Genomic DNA, 21968 nt, shown 5'->3' on the forward strand with positions numbered 1-21968 from the left:
GGATATGCGGAGTTAAAAAGGAGCCACTTAGTATTATACCCCCATCCTGGGCCTCCGTATGCCAAGTACAAGGCGTTCTCAGGGGCCTGACAGACGCCTGCTGATAGTCTGCCGGTGGATACTGTCCCAGGATCTCCAAGATAGTCAAATACGTCTTAAATGAAGGAGATGTGATGTTGTAGTAAAACATTTATCATGTATAATTGTGGTATGAGTCTAATGTATCCAATATACTGTATATTTATAATAATATATTGAATGTATCTCATGGTATGTCCAAACAATTCTATGAACTATTTCTGCAAGTGTGAAGCATGACTGTGAAGACGCCAGTCAATTTACTATGTACTGTATAATGCGTTAGAGATGAGACAGATATTAGAAAATTGCACCTAAAGAAATGTGCTAATTTACTGCTATTATCAGAATCACTTCCTTCATTAAGAGGATTTGTCTCATTATAGAGCAAATAAGTCATTTCCTCAGCTATTTATGGTAGCCTGTATTCTACCTATTGCTCAGTCAGTACGTGCTGCGCTACAGTTTTAAGCTGGTTTTGTGCGTTGTTACATTTGAGCGTCTGTATTACGTCTGAACACCCCAGATCTACAAACTTAGACTACTGGATTCTGTGATGAGCATGATTTGGTTCAGAAGGTACTTTGAGTCTTAGGTTGAGGCCCCACATTGCAAAAACGCAGCTTTTTTTGTTGCAGATTTTGCTGCGGTTTTTTGAGCCCAAGCCAGGAGTGGATTGAACAGAAGGAAGAAATATAAGAACTTCCTATATATTTCCCATTCCTTTTGTAGCCATTCTTGAATTTGGCACAAAAAAAACAGCAAAATCTGCAATAATAAAAATAAAAAAAGCTGTGTTTCTGCAACGTGGGGTGGAAACGCCGCAGGAAAAAAATCACAGCATTTTACAGTACAGGCAAAGTGGATGGGTTTCTAGCAAATCCCATGCCCATTTTGCGATACAAACCACTGTGCGGTTTTGGAAGTCGCAGCGTGTCAGTTATACCTGCGCAAATACCGGCGGTTTCCCCATAGGTATAATTGTAACAGAAAGTTCGAGGGGGAAAAACTCTGCAAACTTTCTGTTTAAAGCGCTGACCAGCTGTTTGAAGAGACTGTAGCGTTCAAAGAAGTGTTGCAGCCTCTTCACTGAGAACCAGGTACAGCACCGTACATTGTACATCAGATATCATTAGATTTCCTGCTCAGCCCCGTTCATAGGCCATGTGACGAATGAACATGACCACACATGGCCTGTCAAGTGGAAACTCATGGAGTATCACTGCCAGCTAATCCACAAGGATCCAGGGTGTTGGAACCCCTCTGATCTTTGATTGGTGAACTATCCAAAGGAAAGGTCATCAATCTTAGAAGACTTGAAAATCCCATTAAGCTGGCCATATGTGTTAGATTTATGTTCGCCTAACCAAACCATTTTCATCAGGACTAGACAACCCTCTAATGCCTATTGCGGCCCCCTGACTCTCCACTGACAGATGTTGAGGGAGGAAATGGTCAGTCATGTTCGGCTGACAGGCTAGTGGGCGCGTAGCTAACAAGTGTATCTCCACTATAACCAGCCTAAATTAAAGAAAAGATGCAGGACTGTCTGACTTTCTTATGGTTTTGGGTTCTATTGACTTTCCAGGAAGGAAGTATTGGACATGGTGATGTACATCCAGGTGGCTTAAAGAGGATCTTTCATGTCCTCGGGCACATGCGGTTTTATATACCGCTAGAAAGACGACATTGCGCTGAATTCAGCATACTGTCAGTTTTCCCGTTATCTGCCCTAGGGCGGGAGATATTTGTGCCGTTATAATGGCATCGATCAGAAGGGTGTTCCTGATAGTACTCATCCTTAGCCCTGTACTGTCAGAGGGGGCGTTGTTCCTTACCGCCCAGCCATAATGCTAAGCTATGACTGTACTTGTCCATAGACTAGTACTGGGGGGTGCCATTCTTCACAGCTAGTGTCATCGCTGGGTGGTATGTGCCTGAAGACATGAAAGGTCTTCCTTAAGCTGGCCATACACATTATAAGTGTATTGGCTGACCTCGCCACTTTTGTTGGGTTTGGCCAATCCTCTAATGTGTGTGAGAATCTCCCAACTCTCCCCCATTGTCAGGGAATATAAGGATTGGAATTAAACTTCCTGGTCCTTTTGTTCCCCCATTAACAAGTGTGCATGTGTATGGGTTAGTTGGGTTAGGCACACAGATATCTAAAGCATCCATGTGTATGGGTAAGTCAGAAGGGAAGTATTTGGTAGGCATCTATTGAAGCTTGTGGGCAAGATATAAGATATGATAATGAAAATTAATTTGACTTCAATAGCACTGACACATTCTGCAGCACTTTACAAATCATAAGGATCGTATACATTGTAATAAATCCATTCACACAATAGGTGTGAGGGCTTTTACTCACAAGAGCTGACAATCTATGACCATGCAAAGGTTTAAGCTAAACTACATCATCCAACTACCAATCCAGTCTGTTTTTGGAGTTCTGTATATATTGTAGTACATCAATGTGGGACATTTTATATCATATCAGATATGCTCATGTGTGTTTTATAGGCAAACAATGGAATCCTAGAAAGTGCAACTCATCATAGGTGCAAATGTCTTTTCTAGGTTTAGACCTTGTAGTAACCACCGACTAACACAATGTAGCATCTGACAGAAGTACAATCTAGTATCGCGCTCTGTGAGACCACATGGAGAGGGAATCTGGGAAGTCTGGAGAGAAGAGGAAATGAGTCTGTGTTCTGTTTATTCACTGATTCATCCCAGATCTTTGTCAGATAGATGGCTACGGACACTTCTGATGTTATATGCGGGTTTATTATAGGCAGGCGCACAGTACTGTGGCTCCTATTCATTCATACTTTGGGGGGCCTACTGATCCTTCTGAAATTTGATGTTTTGCTATCATTCAGATATATATTTCCTATTTCCTTTCATATTCTTGTCTTTGGCACAAAAAAACAAAACAAAACAGCAAAAAACAAAAAAAAGCAGCTTTTCCACAACGTGGAGTCATCAATTAAAGACTGGCAGTGGTCTGACGCTCCAGGCCTTGGTCCGATCAGCTGTTTTGTATTTACAGTACTGTGCTTGGTAGGTACTGAAGCTGTGCTCACTCTAAGGGTAGATTCACACGGGGTTTTTTGGTCTAGAACCTGAGGCTGTGGCCGCCTCAGGTTCCGGTCCAAAATACGGGTAGCTGCGACTGGATGCTGATGCAGTGCACCCGACATCAGCCACGCACTCTGCTCCGGATTAGGTCCAAATGAATGGGCCTAGTTGGGAGGGAGTGTGTTCAGGCGGATTCGTGACTGAAGAATGAGCATGTCTGTTCTTTTTTCCGGGAGCCGGAACAAACGTCTCCCGGAAAAAAGACCTGCGTGGCTCCCATTGATTTCAATGGGAGCCATCTTTTTGGTCAGGATTTTGAGGTGGATACGGCCTCAAAATCCTGACCAAAAATCTCTGTGTGAATTTACCATAACACTGCCGCTTCTTCAGTACTTACCAAGCACAACGCTGTAAATCTCCTAGTGGCTGTGCTTGGTATTGCAGCTCAGCCCATTCACTCGAATGCGACTGGGCCACGATCAGGCCATGAGACAGATTAATATGACATCACAATCTAAGGAAAGGACATCAATTAAAGTCCTGGAAAACCCCCTTTAAACCAAATAAGACCCCTTCTCTATGAAGTAAAGTCCATGTTCTGCTGACATTGGCTTATATTATATTGTCCCCTTACCACCATGACTAATTCAAAGTATTATACAGGGTTCAGACCATAGCCAAAATTTCCTGTAATATCTCCTAGCATCTTCTAGTCCTCACTGGCGTCTGAGCTTTGTGCTGTTAGTAAAGCATTTACGGTAAGTTACGTATTTTTGTTTTTAATTCTACTTAATCCTAATAGTTTTATGGCATGGCTTCATTCTGGGGTGTAATTGAGACACTTGCTATATTTGAACTGTTGTATCTTCCAAGGCAGAGCAGGAAATCCTGTATTTGGGGATCCTTGCCTTCTTGCTAGGGTGTCCTATCGATGCCTTAGTAAAAACCGTGCCAGTGTGAATGGCCAAAGTATCCGAGTCCTTAAGTTTCCAGCTCCTAAAACCAACATGTGATGTGATTTGTGTTCTTGCAGACTTCTGTTACTTGTATCTGTGCCTGCACATATTGCGCCCAGAATACTGGATAGTGTCTTCTCAGGATATACAAGGTCTGTTCTTGTTTAGATCTATAGGGAGACCCTGTTATTGATCTAATACAGCGTCGTGTGCTGTAAATTACTAGATGACAGCTTCCATGATGAACGGATTAGAGCCTTGGTTATTTTGCCATAAATCTTCTATACACGCCCTGCAGGATTTGTACGCTGGGATCCTTGTAATGTTTTTAATATCCTTAAAAATGTGCGACTAGATTAAGCTTATTATTTCAGCAAAACCTTGGCGGGTCTTTCATCTGCATTATAAATTAGGCATGATGGGGGAAAGTTTCTAAGACTGGTGTTTCCTATGCCAGTCTGAAAGGGATGATTCAGTCTGCAGGATAGGAGCTAACCCGCTGATTGATGGGGGTCCGATGGCTAGGACCACCACCGATCAGATCAGAATACCGGTTTCGGCTAGTGTAAACGCTGCGGTTTGGAGTACAGTGCACCAGATGTACTAGGAAGCTATGAGCAGGCCTATACCAATTTCTGGATAGTAAAATCTCTTGATCCTGTTAAATTGCAAAATAAGAGGTATAAAAAAGCTACAAATTCTAAAGCAAATATGTTGCGAGCTTTGAATAAAGTACTCCTTTCTTTGAGTATATTCTCCCAGGCAGGTAGCTACTTTTTCAGGAGAGGTGGTGTGGTCCAAGGCTGTGAAGTCTCAAATATAATGGTAGTCTATGTTTTGGCATGTACAGTTAGTCCTCTTCCAGGTGACCACCCAAAATGGCATTGAAGCACGGTCTGTATATATAACATAAAGTGTATGGGAGATCTGCTGCAGGAAATGTGGTTGGGATAAGGGTGTAGGACTGTTTGGAGGTGCCCATAAACGTCTGGCAATCACATATAGGCCATAAGAGAAGCCGTTTGTTATGTTTAGTCACTCTGTCTTTGTATCTGTGTCTCCGTATAGGAAAGCGTGGTATGCCTAAAACAGTTTGTGGACATGTTCTTCTCTCTACCTGTATGATCAGTCCCTTTAAAAAGCAAAGCCCAAATGTAACCCTAGCCAGAATTGTTAACCACAGACAGGACATCCTTGTGGTCAGAGGTCTTGCGCCCATTGAGATGTTGTGTGTCCTTTTGGAGGAAGTGGCTGCACACCCAGGATAAGGAAATGGTCATATTGTAGCCTCTTTGGAGAAAATCACTTTATAGGACCTGTCCCTTGTGCTTTGTGTAAGACCTAATGCCCTGTATCCAGAGCAAATAACGCAGAGCGATGGACTTGCTGACAGTCTCCTTTTAGGGCCGTGTTGTCTTTCCTATTTGTTTCTATCACCTGTTGACACATCCTGGTATATTGTATATTGTACTTATTCTGATTTTCCATGCTGCATCTAGGATAGTTATTCTTTTCTCCCTGTACTCTGCTGTATTCAGACTTGAAGGGGTTCTCCAGAAATAACCAGTCTTTCATCCATCTATGAGTGCTCTTGTTCTCCCATAGTGTCTCTGTATATTATTCATCTATAGAGCCATCCTACTTGGAATGTAACACTATGTATGAATTATGTCCTATGTAGAAGAATACTATGTAAATGATTCACATCTCTCAGTGCTTTTGTTTACATGAGAAGTGTGTTATAGATAAAAGTCAGCAGCCAGTTTTGTCGGGCTTGTCAATGCCATAAAGGAAAGAATAATGGCTCATAATGTGTTTATGGACATGGCACGAGTACTAATAGAAGAATAAAGAAGGAACGGATGGCTCATTGAGAGGTTTTCATAAAGGATTGTCTTCTTTTAGCGGCTTTACCTTTGTAGCTGGAGCTAAGCGCCTAGTTGGATGTCTCCTGCAAACATACAAAGGAAATATAGATGTACCGTATTTTTCGGACTATAAGATGCACCCAGGTTTTAGAGGAGAAAAATAGGGAAAAAAAATTTTCAGGCAAAAAATGGTAAAATATTTAATGTATGGGAGTTGTAGTTTTGCAACAGCTGTAAGGCCACATTGACAGGTGACCCTGCAGCTGTACGGGGATGTATACAGCGTTTCTTTGCGGGGCCTGATGTACCTTTTAGTTCTACCATTTTGGGAATTGTCTATTGCTTAGATCACCTTTTATTTAAATCGGAGGCAAAACGGTGAAAAGAAAAAACAAACCACGGCGGTTCGTCACTTTTGATTTTGACGTTCGCCGTACAGGAAAAATATTAGTAGCCCGGGCATTTTCGGACACAGGGATTCCTAATGTGTATGTGTATTACGGTTTCATAGTCATTTTCTACATTTCTATGTATTCTAGGGAAAGGAGGTGATTTAGATGTTTTATTTAATATATATATTTTTTTCTTACTATTTTATTGGCTTAAAGGAGAAGTGAGGTTCAGTTCACATCTGCTCCCGGCTTCCTTATGGGGGAGTCTTTTCCCCACTCTGCATTTTTCACCCTTTTCAGGCGGAAATGACACGACCCCTTTATAGTCTATGGGTTCCGCAGGTTTCCTAAGGTGAACAGCTTTTTTATGCGGATTAGGTTTCCATTCAGGGGGATCCCCAAGCACATATGTGAACCTAGCCTGAAACGGTGTACGGTGTTCTGGTTTACGGACTGATGTAAATGTCTCTTTTAGGCTGAGGCCCCAGGGTGCGGAAACGCAGCTTCTTTTGTTGCGTTTTTTTGAGTCAAACCCAGGAGTGGATTGAGCAGAAGGGAGAAGTATAAGAACTTCCTATATATTCTCCATTCCCTCTGTAGCCATTTTTGGCTTTGGCTCAAAAAAACCGCAACAAAATCTGCAACAAAAGAAGCTGCGTTTCTGCACCGTGGGGCCTCAGCCTTAAGATGCATACAATGTATGTGACACAAATACCATATAGCGGTATATATTAAAGCACCATGGAATTAATGGTGCTATATAAATAAACAATAATAATAATAATAATATATTACCATATGGACCCATAATAACAATAATCAAACCTATACGTTTTTGCAACTGAACTCCTCAGGATAGAAAAGCAATCTTACTTTTCAGATAATTTTTATTGAACCAATCCATATTTTAATATTATCATTTGTGCTGATTTTTTTTCCAAAGCAAGTGACTTATACATGACAAATCTAAACTCTAGTTTACAATAAATGTTATTTGTAGGAAACCCCTTAAAGATAATGTAGTCGTCCACCCGGGTCAATGTCTCTCATCTCTCCTTAGGTTTTCTGTAGCCGTTCACAGTCCGTCCTGAACTTTGAGCCCAGCGGGGGTGTGCCCATCCTGAAATGCGTAGGGTTAATTCACACCATGCACAAGTCCTGGGGTTTAATACCATTACATTGACTCATACGAGTATTTGTCTGCCACTCGGAGCTGGCAGTAACTCGAGGAACAGGCATGACTTGTATGACCTGGTTTAGGAGTCTCGAACCCCATGGATGTAATCTGAGCACCTACAGGATGTCGTGGATTACAGCCTGAGATCACTGAATATTTGGGGAGTGAATCAGGACTCCTATTCTGTAGCGCACGGCCTCTCTTTGTTTCACGTCAGCGTCCGTCGTTTCTAAATGAATGAATTCCTTGCAAGTACGGGTTACGTAAACCCTTCCGCCGAGTCTGGGCTGGCGATGGCAGCTCTTACAGATGCGACTCGCTGGATCCGTTTAGATGTAGAAAATATTTCAACCTCCCTGCGTGTGAAGGACACTCGCTATACTTTTTAGGGTTGCCATGGCAACTGGCGAGTTACAAAGCCGAGAACACACACTGTGCATTTGGATGTTCCTCCGATATGCCAGTATCATTTGGCATCAGCCCCTGCTACGAAGCGCCGATTCTTACAAAGGGGGCTGCTTTTCTAACCGGGTTTTAATAGATTTCCAGTGGAATCGGTACAAATGATTAAAATAACATCTTTTATTATAGTTGGCGTTACTGTTGTTAGTCATTCGATTTGTAGGATTTAAAGGAACATTACGTTAAAGGGGAAAAAAATTCAGAAATCCCTCAGTAAATGTAATGCAGGCGCGGAGATCTTGCTTCTGCTGCAGGGTTTTCTCATGCGTTCCTGATCCGATCGATAGAAGATTCCTCCATTCATTTCTTAGGCGATTAGTAATTGGTTTGGCATCTTCTACTTGTTCTATGGAGTCGATGGGTTGGGCGTGTAGGGTAAGGTGGACTATATAGTCTAGTAAACATCTGAAGAATGGAATGACATTAGTAAGTCGGATGTATAATAGCGAGGGTAGATGAGTCTTCTGATGCCAGCTCCATTCATCTTTCTTTTCTGTGGCCTGGTTCTATGATGCTCGGGTCAGTCTTTGTTCCTGGTATCGGCATATCATCTACCACCTGCATTTTCGGAAGAAAACTATCAGTATTCACTCTTGGCTGGCTAAATATCTGCATTGAAAACAGCGTTTGGCTACGGCCCCTGCACACACGACGTGCTATTCCTGTACACTTTGCAATCCAGACTCCTTCATGGAAGTGAAAGAGTCTGTTAGACTACAGATAACCCGGTTATGCCCAATGTTACTTTATTCACAGACCCGTACAGGACTCAGTCATGTGCATGTAGTCTAAAGCTGAAGAAGCACATTGCTTGTGTCTCCCCCCCCCTCCCCAAATTGATATTGCTGGAGATTTTCTTCTTAGGCTGGTCTTACACGACCATAGTTTAAGACCACAAATGGTCCGCAATTAAGGGTTTTAAATTGCGGCGACCTTATATTCAATGCGGCCTCTTAAACCCCGGGCCGCAACCGAGGTCCGCACTTTATAGAACATGTCCGTAATGGCTGTAATTCACGGCACTGCATGGACTCACCCATAGAACTCTATGGGCGAGTGCGGCAGTTTACGGGCATCTGCGGAGTCTATGTTGATGATCAGCAACTTGCGGACCATAAAAGCATTACGGTCATGTAAGACCAGCCTTACCTAGGTTGTACAGATAGCAGACAATTCTTTATGTATATTTAATGACCAGCTAGTTACCTTACACTTGTTCTGTTGTTTCATGCTGTTATGTTGACCCTCATGGTGATCAGCATAAAGGTAGACTGAAATGTTTCAGCGCCAATAAAAACTTAAAGGGATACTTTCATTGGATATCCTTTTTTTTTTTTTTTTTTTTTTTTTTTCTCTAACACGTAGGAATAGCCTTAAGAAAGACTATTCTTTTCCTACCTTTAGATGTCTTCTCCGCGCCGCCGTTTGGTAGAAACCTGGGTTTTCTTCGTTATGCAAATTAGTGCTCTCGCAGCACTGGGGGCGTCCCCAATGCTGCAAGAGAACTCTCTAGCGCTGCCTCTATCTTCGTCTGGAACGCCCTCTCCCTGTGTCATCTTCAATCTTCTAGGCCTCGGGCAGACCTGACTGCGCATGCCTGTGCCACAAGAAAATGGCCGCTTACACTAGCTTACTGTGTAAGCAGCCATTTTCTTGTGGCCCAGGCCTGCGCAGTCAGCTCTGCCCGAGGCCTAGAAGTTTGAAACCCAGAACGAAAGAAGACACAGAGAGAGGGTGTTCCAGACGAAGATAGAGGCGGCGCTGGAGAGTTCTCTTGTAACGTTGAGGACGCTCTCAGTCCTGTTTGAGCGCTCAGGACCACCACCAGTGCTGCAAGAGAACTTATTTGCATACCAAAAAAAAACCCGGATTTGTACCGGACGGCGGTGCGCAGAAGACATCTAAAGGCAGGAGAAGAATAGCTTATCTTAAGACTATTCCTATGTGTTCTTCAGAAAAAAAGGGTATCCAATGATAGGATCCCTTTAATGATAGACAAGGATATACAATAAGCTTGGACCAGTATGGTCAATATTACAAGCAGTCAGTCCCGGCTCTTTTTATGTATGACATGCATAGACGTGGCTTATTGTTCAGTTAACCCCGTCGTTCACATTTAAACTGGAATCATCACACACATCAAACTGCGGTTGCTTAGAAGCATGGATTCCATTAAGAGCGAGGACATCTGTACATTTGATAAAAAAACAAAACTCATAAGCCCAGGTTTAAAGATTTCCCCAGAAGTCTCCTTTTTCCTGACGGTCTGTACAACTCATTTGGACGTATGTTAGTTTACTCCTCTGTTGCTAGGCTTTGTTATTGGCCTCTCATTGACTATTAACGTCACCAGAATATCCTGGCTTGTCGTTGCGTATTTATCACATATGTCTGCGAAACGTCATTGTATTTCTTACCGGCACCTGGTGTATGAATGGTTCCCTGGTCCTGGGTAGATTCCTCTAGGTAGAAAAGCAGAAATAAAGATCTTCTACCATTGCTTTGTATGTGTAGCTGTATCCAACAGACATTACAAAATGAAAACGGACAAGCGCAACCTATACAGTCTATACAATGGACTGTCAAAATATTGGTCCTCATTAGCAATGAAATGAATGTGACTGTGTGAAGACTGTTAGTAAAACTGGCTTTCGCACGTCCGATTTTCACTGTTGTGCGAATATAGGGTTATTAAGATAAAGACATTTTAATACTGAAAATTTTGGACCCCTTGTAGTTTAAATGGATCAAACTTGGACCGCAATCTGTCTGCATGTGGTCCAAGATGAATTTCATTCAGCCTAGTACAGGGGTAGGGAATAGAGATGAGTGAACACTGTTTGGATCAGCCGTTTCGAACAGCACGCTCCCATAGAAATGAATGGAAGCACCTGTGACGCTGACTTGGCCGGCCAGCGTCACAGGTGCTTCCATTCATTTCTATGGGAGCGTGCTGTTCGGATCGGCTGATCCAAACAGTGTTCGCTCATCTCTAGTAGGGAACCTTCGGCTCTCCAGCTGCTGTGAAACTACCACTCCCAACATGCTCTATTCACTTCCAAGAACAGCAGTGCAAGTATGCATGCTGGGAGTTGTAGTTTTGCAACAGCTGGAGAACAGACTGCGGAAGCCCACAGGCCACAAGAAAATGGCTGCTTACACCAGCGTACCGTGTAAGCGGCCATTTTTCTTGTGGTCGCGGGCATGCACAGGGCTGTGTATATGGAAGGACTATGTATATTTTCAGATATAGGCTCTCAGGTATTGTGCTGTATATAAGGGGGTTGTGTGTAGCGTGTTCCTGGGTTCCTCCATATATCAGGACTCTGGGAAGATAATTAGCAGATGAAACAAAGCAGATTAGCAGGACTGACATGGCCGACTGGTAGAGATTAGTCAAACCCTTTGACTGCCAGACAGGATAATACATTATAGCCTGATACCCATTGTTCTTTTCACGCTGCTAATCCTTTGTTTCTGGTAATTGCTATGTGTAAAATGTGAATTTTAGAAATGGTCCCCAAATTACCTCGCAACAAAGGAAACACAATTTTTGCATAGATTTTCCGGGGAATAGACACACACCGTCCTAGACATTCATTCATCGGAAATGGATCCATGAAACCTCCAATAAAAAATGCTTAAGAACAATCAGATTTGATATAACTTTTTATGGCACAAGAGGTGTCAAGCAGGTCCCTTCAAAGCCGTGTGATTTGTTGGTGTGTTATCCCTGTTTTTAATGGGTATCACTTTGATCCAGTCTGTTCTTTGACCTCTCACATGACCATGTTTTACCACCGATATTGTGAGCCTATTTCTGCCATTTTGAAGTCCTGCTTTATTAATTGAAATGTATGGGTCAGAGGTGAGCCCAGACGGCACACACATGCTATGCATTGGGTTTTGTCCCATTTTCTTACAGGCCTGTACATGCACATTAGCTCTACTATAATGGTGGCGCTTTGGGGACTTGATCTTAGCACCCATAAGTTGCCAAATTGTGCATTCTCACCCCCCAAAAACCTCCTGAGTGAATTGATCCAAACCATGAGCATCCTGTACCATGATCCCTACAGTCCAGTCTTCCCCTACTGGGGAACATACCTGGAGCCTTTCCCTCTTGTCCCAGGTGTGACTACTTTGTAGGATACAGGTAGTTTCTATTCGTAGCCTTGTCGCAGACAATAAAGGGTGTTGTGTAATGGGAGGAGAGCCGGGTTTCTGCTGCATCATGTCAAAGTGCAGGTAACTCTGCTGCGGGATGAAATCCTTCCGCATCGTGACATTTATTCACCGCTGTCCTTGTTCGCACTGTATGCAGTTCTTGTTAATCCTGTGGGGATCTGAGAAGTCTTCATTTTAACACATTACTCCTGAGAGTCTTGTGCAAATATTTAACTGCGTGAATGATCAGTCATTGAACATGAAGGGGGGGGGGGGGGGGCAATAACACTTCTGTGTTTTAGTCCTAGGGGTGACTATCAGTATGGGAAGTATTACATTTCTCATTGTGATTGTCACCCAACTTTTCCATGGCCAAGACAGTCAATGGTATAGCTTTAGTACACTAATGGGTTATTGTGTCACGTGTATTCGCTGATGTCATCGGCCCAGTCCAGTGTAAACAGATCATTGGGCAGCATTGGATTGCAGGGGATTCAACAGGTAAGTATGTATGCTTCTCTTGTTGCTTCATACCATTGCCTACGTTTTTTATGATCTCGGACAACCCCTTGATGGTTTTATATGGATGTTCAATAGATTTGCAATAACGAGAGATCTTTGTGTGTGAGTTAATATATAGGTCACATATATGTCATACTTTCTGGTTACTCAGTCGGTGTGTAAATGATTCACTTAGCAGATGGGTGCAATGTCCTCACCTTTATTCTAGTCTATCTGTAGGCTGAGATAGGAACTGGAAATATTGAGGTAATCCGTACCAGTCATGTGAGATTACGGCTTCTCTGTGGGCTGGTGTAAATTTACATAGGGCTACTAACCTGCACTTCCTATTGGCATTGCATATAGCTGAGGCTTGTACGATCTGGCCCTTTTACTACCGAGTCGTACAACCTCTGTGCACCAACATAGGCTTTGTATGGAGATGTTCTCCTCTGGTTCGTCATAGGAAACTGTGCCTGACGTGACGGACACCAACTGTGCCTGCCAGACCCCATTGACTATAATGAGATCCCTCAGGTTTCTGTCATTTTACCCGACACAATAACCCAGCATGCCACCCTGTTTTGTCCAGTGTTTTGGCTGAAACTGCAACGGAGTCTTCTAATGTATCATCCAACACAGATGTGACCAGAGCCTAAGGGTGAACTCACACAGTAGTAGCTAAATCTACATAGGAAGGAAAATACTGCGTGCCGCTTAAGATGCATTTTTTTGTGCACTTTCTTAATTTTTAAAACTGAAACACATTCAACCTGTTTTCACTGTAAAACCAGTAAGTGCGCCTAAAGACACTGCAATGCCCTGCAGTTTTGTGTGAGTGCACCCTTAAAGGGATCCTAACACCTAGGAATAGCCTTTAGAAAGGCTATTTTTCTCCTACCTTTAGATGTCTTCTCCGCGCTGCCGTTCGGTAGAAATCTGGGTTTTCTTTGGTATGCAAATGAGTTCTTTCGTAGCACTGGGGGCGTCCCCAATGCTGCGAGAGAACTCTCCAGCGACGCCTCCATCTTCTTCTGGGACGTCTTCCCCCTGTGTCTTCTTCAGTCCTGGCTTTCAATCCTCTAGGCCTCGGGCAGAGCCGACTACGCATGCCCGGGCCACAAGAAAATGTCCCCTTATACCAGCTTACTGTTTAAGCAGCCATTTTCTTGTGGCCCGGGCATGCGCAGCTGTCTCTGCCTGAGGCCTAGAAGATTGAAACCCAGGACAGAAGACGACGCGAGGAGAGGTTGTTCCCGAAGAAGATGGAGGTGTTGCTGGAGATTTCTCTCGCAGCATTGGGGACGCCTCCAGTGCTGTTTGAGCACTGAGGACCGCCCCCAGTGCTGCAAGAGAACTCATTTGCATAACGAAGAAAACTGGTATTTCTACCAAACGGCGGTGTGGAGAAGACCTCTAAAGGTAGGAGAAGAATAGCCTTTCTTAAGGCTATGCCTACTTTTTAGTGAGAAAAAAGGGTATCCAATGATCAGATCCATTTAATGCAGTATAACGTGCAACTTGCTTTTGCAAGTCAAGTAGCTGTGCGATCCTTCTACATTGTCGTTTTACATAACCTTTATCATTTGCTCTAGCCATTTTCTTATAGACTGCAGATTTTTGTGTCTGTCGCTGTAAACACCAGCTCCGTGCTTAGAGACGGCTTTGTGGCGTGTGCCCGCAGCTACATGCTATTCTTGAGTTTTCATGCCATGGGCAGTGAAATATTCCTAATGGATCTAATCTTGTGACTCGCACTTCTACTGTAATATTCATGCCAATCCAACACCATGACAATCGCCTCGTTGACAAGACATTGCTCCAAGCATTGAGGACTAAAATCTGATATTTTCTATTTCTCCAAATATCCCTTGGCATTAGATGGTGAGCAGCCCCGCGAGAATGCAGGAAATAAACCGAGGAGAAGGAGCGAGACTGACGTGCTGTGTGCAAAGTATAAACTGGAGAAATTCCCTGAAACATGTCATTAAGTCATAGATTATATCAGAACTTTCCTTCTGTGTCATCTCGTGTAATGCCAAGTGTGGCTGGTTAATAAATGTTCCAAAGCCAAACCCATCCGCCTCATGTTACTCTGCAGTCAGCCTGGGCTGGGCGGTGATTTTAAGGGGTTATACCACGAAAATTATTTATTCTTATCCATAGGGTAGGGGGAGATATTGTTTATGAGTGGGTGTCAGGCTACTGATCCAAAAAATTGGGGTGGATACAGAACCAGCGTGCCAGAGATAGCTAAGCGCTTTACTTTGGTTATTTCCAACGCTCCTACTGAAGTGAATGGATCGGGGACGTACATTTTGCAACCACCTCTAGCTTCACAATGGGGTACAGCCTCCTTGTTTTCAGGATCAATGAGCGTCTTAGCAGTTGGAGCCCCATCGATCAGCGATTTATTCCTATGCTATGGATAGTGTATACGTTTTTGTGGTTTAACCCCTTAAAGTCCTAATTCAGATGCCGATGCACTTAACCCCTTGGTGTTCGGCCGCTTACACGCATTCCTATGCTGGCGAGGTATTCGATCGAATACTACTCGCTCATCTCTAGTTATCACGTTTCTTATATTGTCTGATGACCAGGTTCACATGGCAGAATTTGTGGATTTTTTTTTTTTTAAATTCAGCTGAAATTTTCTGCTTTACTGAATCCGCTGCAAAGTTTACAAATTTTGTGTAAAATTCTGTCTCCCTGGCCAGGCAATATCTTTCTGCTTCACTTTCAATGGGAGTTCTCAGACCGTGATGCTAGAAAAATCAGATTTCCCTCCCATTGAAATGAATGAAGGATGATATCGGGCAGAATCTTAGACAGGCAACTCAAATTCCTCCGCGTGAACTTACTCTAGTGCAGTCCGACATTGTGGGTGACGATGCTGAAACCTGGTTGTTTTTCGTCATCTATGTCGGACTATTCCCCACATTGGATCATGGACACTATGAGAGGACTTTTGTAGCTTTGCAGTCTTGGTGTGAGTTGAGAAAAAAAAATTCCATTGTACATAACTCATGACTTGAGACTGTCTACATTGTTATGGATACATTTCCTTCCAGATTCCTGAAACAACTAACACATCTGTTTGATATTCACTGGAGGTCTAAAAGGCTTATGAAGCCAAAGCACAATGGTACATTAGGATACAATAGTGACTGACTACTACAGAAAGAAGTGGAAAATATGGCTAATGTGTATATCTAATGTGTACGGCCTCCTGACTTTCCGACGTCGCCTAGAACTGAGTCTCCTGGCTCGGGATCCTTCACTTCTCTCTGGTGAATAAACATGCAATCTCAAGAAATGGCCATTGACTGACAGTAAGCTCCTCAATGGACAATATCGCTGCCGTAAAAATGTCCTAGGAAATGTGACAACCTTCTTTTAACTAAATACACATTTAGAGAAGCTGTCGCTGCCTTTCCTCTTCTTCTGTATTGAAGCTCAGTCTTTATCTCCCATCTGGCCTGTCCTTGCAATATGTTGGAAGATCTAATTTATGGAGATTCATAAGCTGAGATCCCTGACATCTAAGAAGGAGAATGCCATGCCACTTCTGCATTAAAGGGATCCTATCAGTCACACACTATTCTTTTCTAGGTGCCACTTCAGAAAATCAAGTCAAATAGGCTTTGGCATGTCTAAATAGATATTTGGCATTGCCAAAGCTAGTAAAGTGGTGGTGGTGGGGGGAGTTGGAGTTGAGGGGGAGAGTATGGGGGGTGTGTGGCATATTTGGGGTACAACAGTCCGTGGAGTCTCATCTTCTTCTTAGTTGGTGACCGCTATACGGGGAGGTGGGGGTGATGGTTTGGGGTATAACAGTCCGTGGAGTCTCATCTTCCTCTTGTTTGGTGACAGCTGGACACGTATTGGGCAGCGATCTCCACAGTGGCCTCTTCTTCTCCCAGTAGGATGTAGAGTTTCCTCTTCTCGTCTGCAGATAAGAAGTCTGGGATGTGGACTATTCATCTCCTACCTTTCATCGTCTTCTCCATGCCACCGTTCACCTATAATCCCGGTTCTTGTCCGTATGCAAATTAGCTCTCGCAGCACTGGGGGCGGGCCGCATCGCCCAAACAGCACTGGGGGCGTCTCCAATGCTGTGAGAGAACTCTCTCTAGTGCCGCCTCCATCTTCTTCAGCAGCGTAATCTTCATCTTTTTCCGGTGGTGGCTTGTAACTTCTAGGCCTCGGGCCTTGGGCAGAGCAGACTGCGCATGCCCTCTGGCCATGAGAAAATTGCCGCTTACAATACTGTGCAGGTGGCCATTTTCTCATGGCCTGTGGGTATGCGCAGACTGCTCTGCCCGAAGCCTAGAAGTTACAAGCCACGGCTGGAAGAAGAGGCTGTAGAGGACGCTCCTGACGAAGATGGAGGCGGCGCTGGAGGGAGTTCTCTGGCAGCATTGGGGATGCCTCCAGTACTTTTTGAACGTTGGGGCCCGCCCCTAGTGCTGCGAGAGAGCTAATTTGCATACCAACAAGAATCTGTATTGCCTTTCTTAAGGCTATTCCGACGTGGTACCTAGGAAAAAAATAGTGTGTGAATGATAGGATCCTTTTAAATTTCTGCCACCTTCAGCTATTTAATACTATAGGATCTAGATAGTTTTACTACCAGAGATGTCTAGCACAAGGTTCTCTTCTTCCCGCTGCAAACACGTGCGTGCTGGCTAATTTGTATCTGAATGTGTATGGGGAAGATGGGAGAGATGGTTGTTGGCCAACCTCTATTGAAGGAGCATGGGTATTTTAGTAGTTGTAAAGTTTTGCTAGGCTCTCACTAGCGGCCAGCTCTCCGTCATTTGAGCTGGACCACTACAGTTACACTTAGACACTGTGATAAATCTGGCGCAGTTTAGCCTGTTTGCACTGTCCAAAACTTAGTGTTAGTAAATTTTCCCCACAATTTTTTTTCTTTACTGCTTGGCAGTCATTGCCTGTAGATAAGAGTTTGGGTTGAGTAGGAGGATTGTCTGAAACGCTGCGACTTTAGACAAACGATAGAAGGCAGAGGAAATAGGAAATCAAATCCTTCCCGAGTCGCTGCTTGCATTATTTACATTCCTCCTCTTATGGATATAGGTGCCAGCTGTAGCCCATTAAAGCACATTGTGGAATTCCTTTCCCTTCAGGGTTTTTCAGTGGTTTCCCCTTTTGCCTGCACCCTGCGGTGATGAGTGTGCGGCTCATTTAATATTGAGATTAGAAGTGGCTTCTGTTAGATGACACAATGTCATTCCTACACTAATGGCACAGCACATGTCAGTATGGCCTCACACCAGGACTCTATTGATGCTGGGCAACCCAATTGACCTAGGTTGGCACATGCCCAGCTATAGATTATCTGAATGTCATGCCCAGGGAACGGACCCCCTGCAATCTAACACTTATCCACTGTCCTAATGGCACATCCTCTTTAGTGTAGAGGGGTGACTGCAACTGCGAATGAACCCGTAAAGTCTTGTCATATCTCCTGCGGAATGAAACTTTCAGTTGTTACTGAACACATTGATGTATAGGACCCGAATCTCCAGGTATATAGCCTGAAATACTTGCAGTACAAGGACGTGATGCTGGATTAGGAGCACTTAACGGGATGACAGGTTACCTTTTAATATAAAAATCCAGAAACCGCCTAAGAAGTCCCTTGGTGCATTGTCCACCCCTTGGTGCATTGTCCACCCCTTGGTGCATTGTCCACCCCTTGGTGCATTGTCCACCCCTTGGAGCATTGTCCACCCCTTGGAGCATTGTCCACCCCTTGGAGCATTGTCCACCCCTTGGAGCATTGTCCACCCCTTGGAGCATTGTCCACCCCTTGGAGCATTGTCCACCCCTTGGAGCATTGTCCACCCCTTGGAGCATTGTCCACCCCTTGGAGCATTGTCCACCCCTTGGAGCATTGTCCACCCCTTGGAGCATTGTCCACCCCTTGGAGCATTGTCCACCCCTTGGAGCATTGTCCACCCCTTGGAGCATTGTCCACCCCTTGGAGCATTGTCCACCCCTTGGAGCATTGTCCACCCCTTGGTGCATTGTCCACCCCTTGGTGCATTGTCCACCCCTTGGTGCATTGTCCACCCCTTGGTGCATTGTCCACCCCTTGGTGCATTGTCCACCCCTTGGTGCATTGTCCACCCCTTGGTGCATTGTCCACCCCTTGGTGCATTGTCCACCCCTTGGTGCATTGTCCACCCCTTGGTGCATTGTCCACCCCAGGTTTTTATATATGGTAACGTTAGACCCATTTTGTATTCCGTTCCGGTTCATGACTTTCCATTCTTTTTCTCAATGACAAATTCCGAATTAATACATGAAATTAGCATTCGTTTTAATTGCTTACACTTTATTGTTCTCTGCACCCTGCGGCTCCGAGAACCAGGCGTACCCCTGACTGTCACTGCTGGCTGCATTAATGGTTGCCTATTATTGTGCCTGGTTTATGAAGTGTCTGCAGCTCCCCATCTTTATTTCCTATATGTTTCAGGAACATGAAATCTAGTTTATGGTGAGTAGAGAAATGTTCATACACCTAAAGCCTTGGCGGATAATCAGGGGCCTAAGGGGACACTAAACCCAACTAAATCTAATTTCCATTAATGGAAAGACGTGTAACAATGTTGTGTTTGTCCTGTTTCACATGTTGGACACTTGTATATATTGTCATGGCTCTTACTTCTGTTTCTGCTGTGCTTTTCTATACTGTCATACGCATACAAAAAATTCAGACAGCCCAATGTGAACAGACACCAGCAGCACTCTGCACACAGCACCGAGATATATAAAGAACAGAGATCAGAATTGCATTACTACTATTATTGGCACGTATAAATAAGCTAATGTAATCTAAAAACTACTCCTATAAATGAGAGGTTCTTAGTTATACATATTTGATCAAACAGTAAACAGCTTACCTGCCCCGACAAGGCGCATACGTCAGATTTCCCTGATGCCTGCCAATCTAAAAAGCAATATAAATAGAAACCTATATTGAAAAAGTGAGGAGGATCATACATGTATGGGAAGGTTCACACTACTTTTGTTAATGTCTGTTACTCTCATTTGTCACAGGATGAGAGCAACAGACATAAACAGTAGTAGAGTGACTGATGCAGACATAGCCCCTCCATCAGGGGTCTGTCGGCAGTCACTTTCAATGGAAAAATATGCTGGAAGCTTTCTTCTGTCATGTCTGTTACTTTTCTGACAGAAGGAAAAGTTGTACCTGCAGGACTTTCTTCTGTTACAAAAGTAAACAAACCTGCCGAAAAAAGACTTCCTTCATGTGTTTTTACATTGGAGCCCATGGGAACGGGCAGAAACTGAGTAGGCCCAGTCTGTTTCCATCACTCTACTACTGTTATGCTATGACAAGAGTAAGGGTCCATGCCATGACCAAGTAGAATGCAGTCAGATTTCGCTATGTATTGTCAGAATGGAATGGATCTGGAATTCCCAATTGACATGAATGTATCACAGAATGCATTTGGGTGACTGTATCATCCGACTGCGTCTTCCATGACGTCCGACTGCGTCATCCATGACGTCCGACTGCGTCATCCATGACGTCCGACTGCGTCATCCATGACGTCCGACTGCGTCATCCATGACGTCCGACTGCGTCATCCATGACGTCCGACTGCGTCATCCATGACGTCCGACTGCGTCATCCATGACGTCCGACTGCGTCATCCATGACGTCCGACTGCGTCATCCATGACGTCCGACTGCGTCATCCATGACGTCCGACTGCGTCATCCATGACGTCCGACTGCGTCATCCATGACGTCCGACTGCGTCATCCATGACGTCCGACTGCGTCATCCATGACGTCCGACTGCGTCATCCATGACGTCCGACTGCGTCATCCATGACGTCCGACTGCGTCATCCATGACGTCCGACTGCGTCATCCATGACGTCCGACTGCGTCATCCATGACGTCCGACTGCGTCATCCATGACGTCCGACTGCGTCATCCATGACGTCCGACTGCGTCATCCATGACGTCCGACTGCGTCATCCATGACGTCCGACTGCGTCATCCATGACGTCCGACTGCGTCATCCATGACGTCCGACTGCGTCATCCATGACGTCCGACTGCGTCATCCATGACGTCCGACTGCGTCATCCATGACGTCCGACTGCATTCTGTGATAGACTCAGCCCCCTACTCAAATGCAGACTCTTGTCGTGTGCATGGACCTTGACGGATGTTCATAATAGTGGTGAGTGCCCTTGTAATGTATGTTGGCTGGAACCTCCAATTTTGTTAGAACACACTGACCATCTAACGTGTATGTGACCTCCGATGGCAGATGTTGATAAGAAACCAAGGTTGGGCATGTTGGATTTTTCCTGTTACTTCAGTTGTCAGGGGGGATAAGCTTCTGTCTGGCAGCAGCTTTCTCTCCAGTTCAGAGCACATGAAACTCTCTGCTGAGCATGCACGTGCATGGAGGGATCAGGAGAAATGGCCGCTTGCCAAACAGGTATATCGTGTTAGCCCAGCTTCAACAAAAACACAGAGTTACATGCAGTTAGTGACCTCAGTGCCCCGGGCGTACAGGGGAAAGGTACACTTAAAAACCATTGTTGGTAGACCTAAAAAAGTTCTAGAACAACTCTCTTATTGTCCAGAAATTCCCGACTTGCCGGACACCCATCCGATGCTTTCCTTCCGAATGTTACTTTGTATTAAAGCCTCCATTGTGGAATCGGACACGGATTCCTCGGCTTAGTCTAACATTTTGCTTCGAGGGGATGTAAAATGATGTGTTGAGCTTGTGCGTTGAGAAGTAGATGTTCACAGACTGGAATTCCTATCACCTTACCTCAGTTGTCCCTGGTGAGGTTACACATCCAGCTTGTATCAATGTCTTGGCAGGAACACGACCATTTCATTCTCTAGAACATGTCATTTTTTAGTACTTCCAGCTGAACAGGAGGGGAGGGAGGAATATGCCTTTCACTTAATAGAAACAGTATGGCTTTTTAACTGCTTTCCCCCCAGACAATGCTTTTACTGTGGGAAGCGGCAGATTCTACCATGTTTTAGGATGGACAGCGAAACGCGTTTCTCTTTGTACTCTCGAATTTCCTTTGTTCGGTAACGTCCTATCTAACGTCGTAATGGCAGCGGATATATTAGCGCATAAATCTGCCGTTAACATTTCACAGTCTATAGAACCACATAAAGTTTTGTCGCTTTACAAGTTTTTCTTATTTCATATACATCGACGCTTTAAAATTGTTCAGGTTGCG

At 44.3% G+C, this 21968-nt stretch overlaps 1 protein-coding gene across 6 annotated transcripts in view; it reads left to right on the plus strand.

The window, feature by feature from the left end:
• The window catches only part of FNBP1L (formin binding protein 1 like), a 100021-nt gene that overhangs the window by 901 nt on the left and 77152 nt on the right, over positions 1-21968 (plus strand). The gene's annotated exons all lie outside the window — the stretch shown is intronic.

Source organism: Leptodactylus fuscus, chromosome 9 (assembly GCF_031893055.1).
Source record: "Leptodactylus fuscus isolate aLepFus1 chromosome 9, aLepFus1.hap2, whole genome shotgun sequence".
NCBI lineage: Eukaryota > Metazoa > Chordata > Amphibia > Anura > Leptodactylidae > Leptodactylus > Leptodactylus fuscus.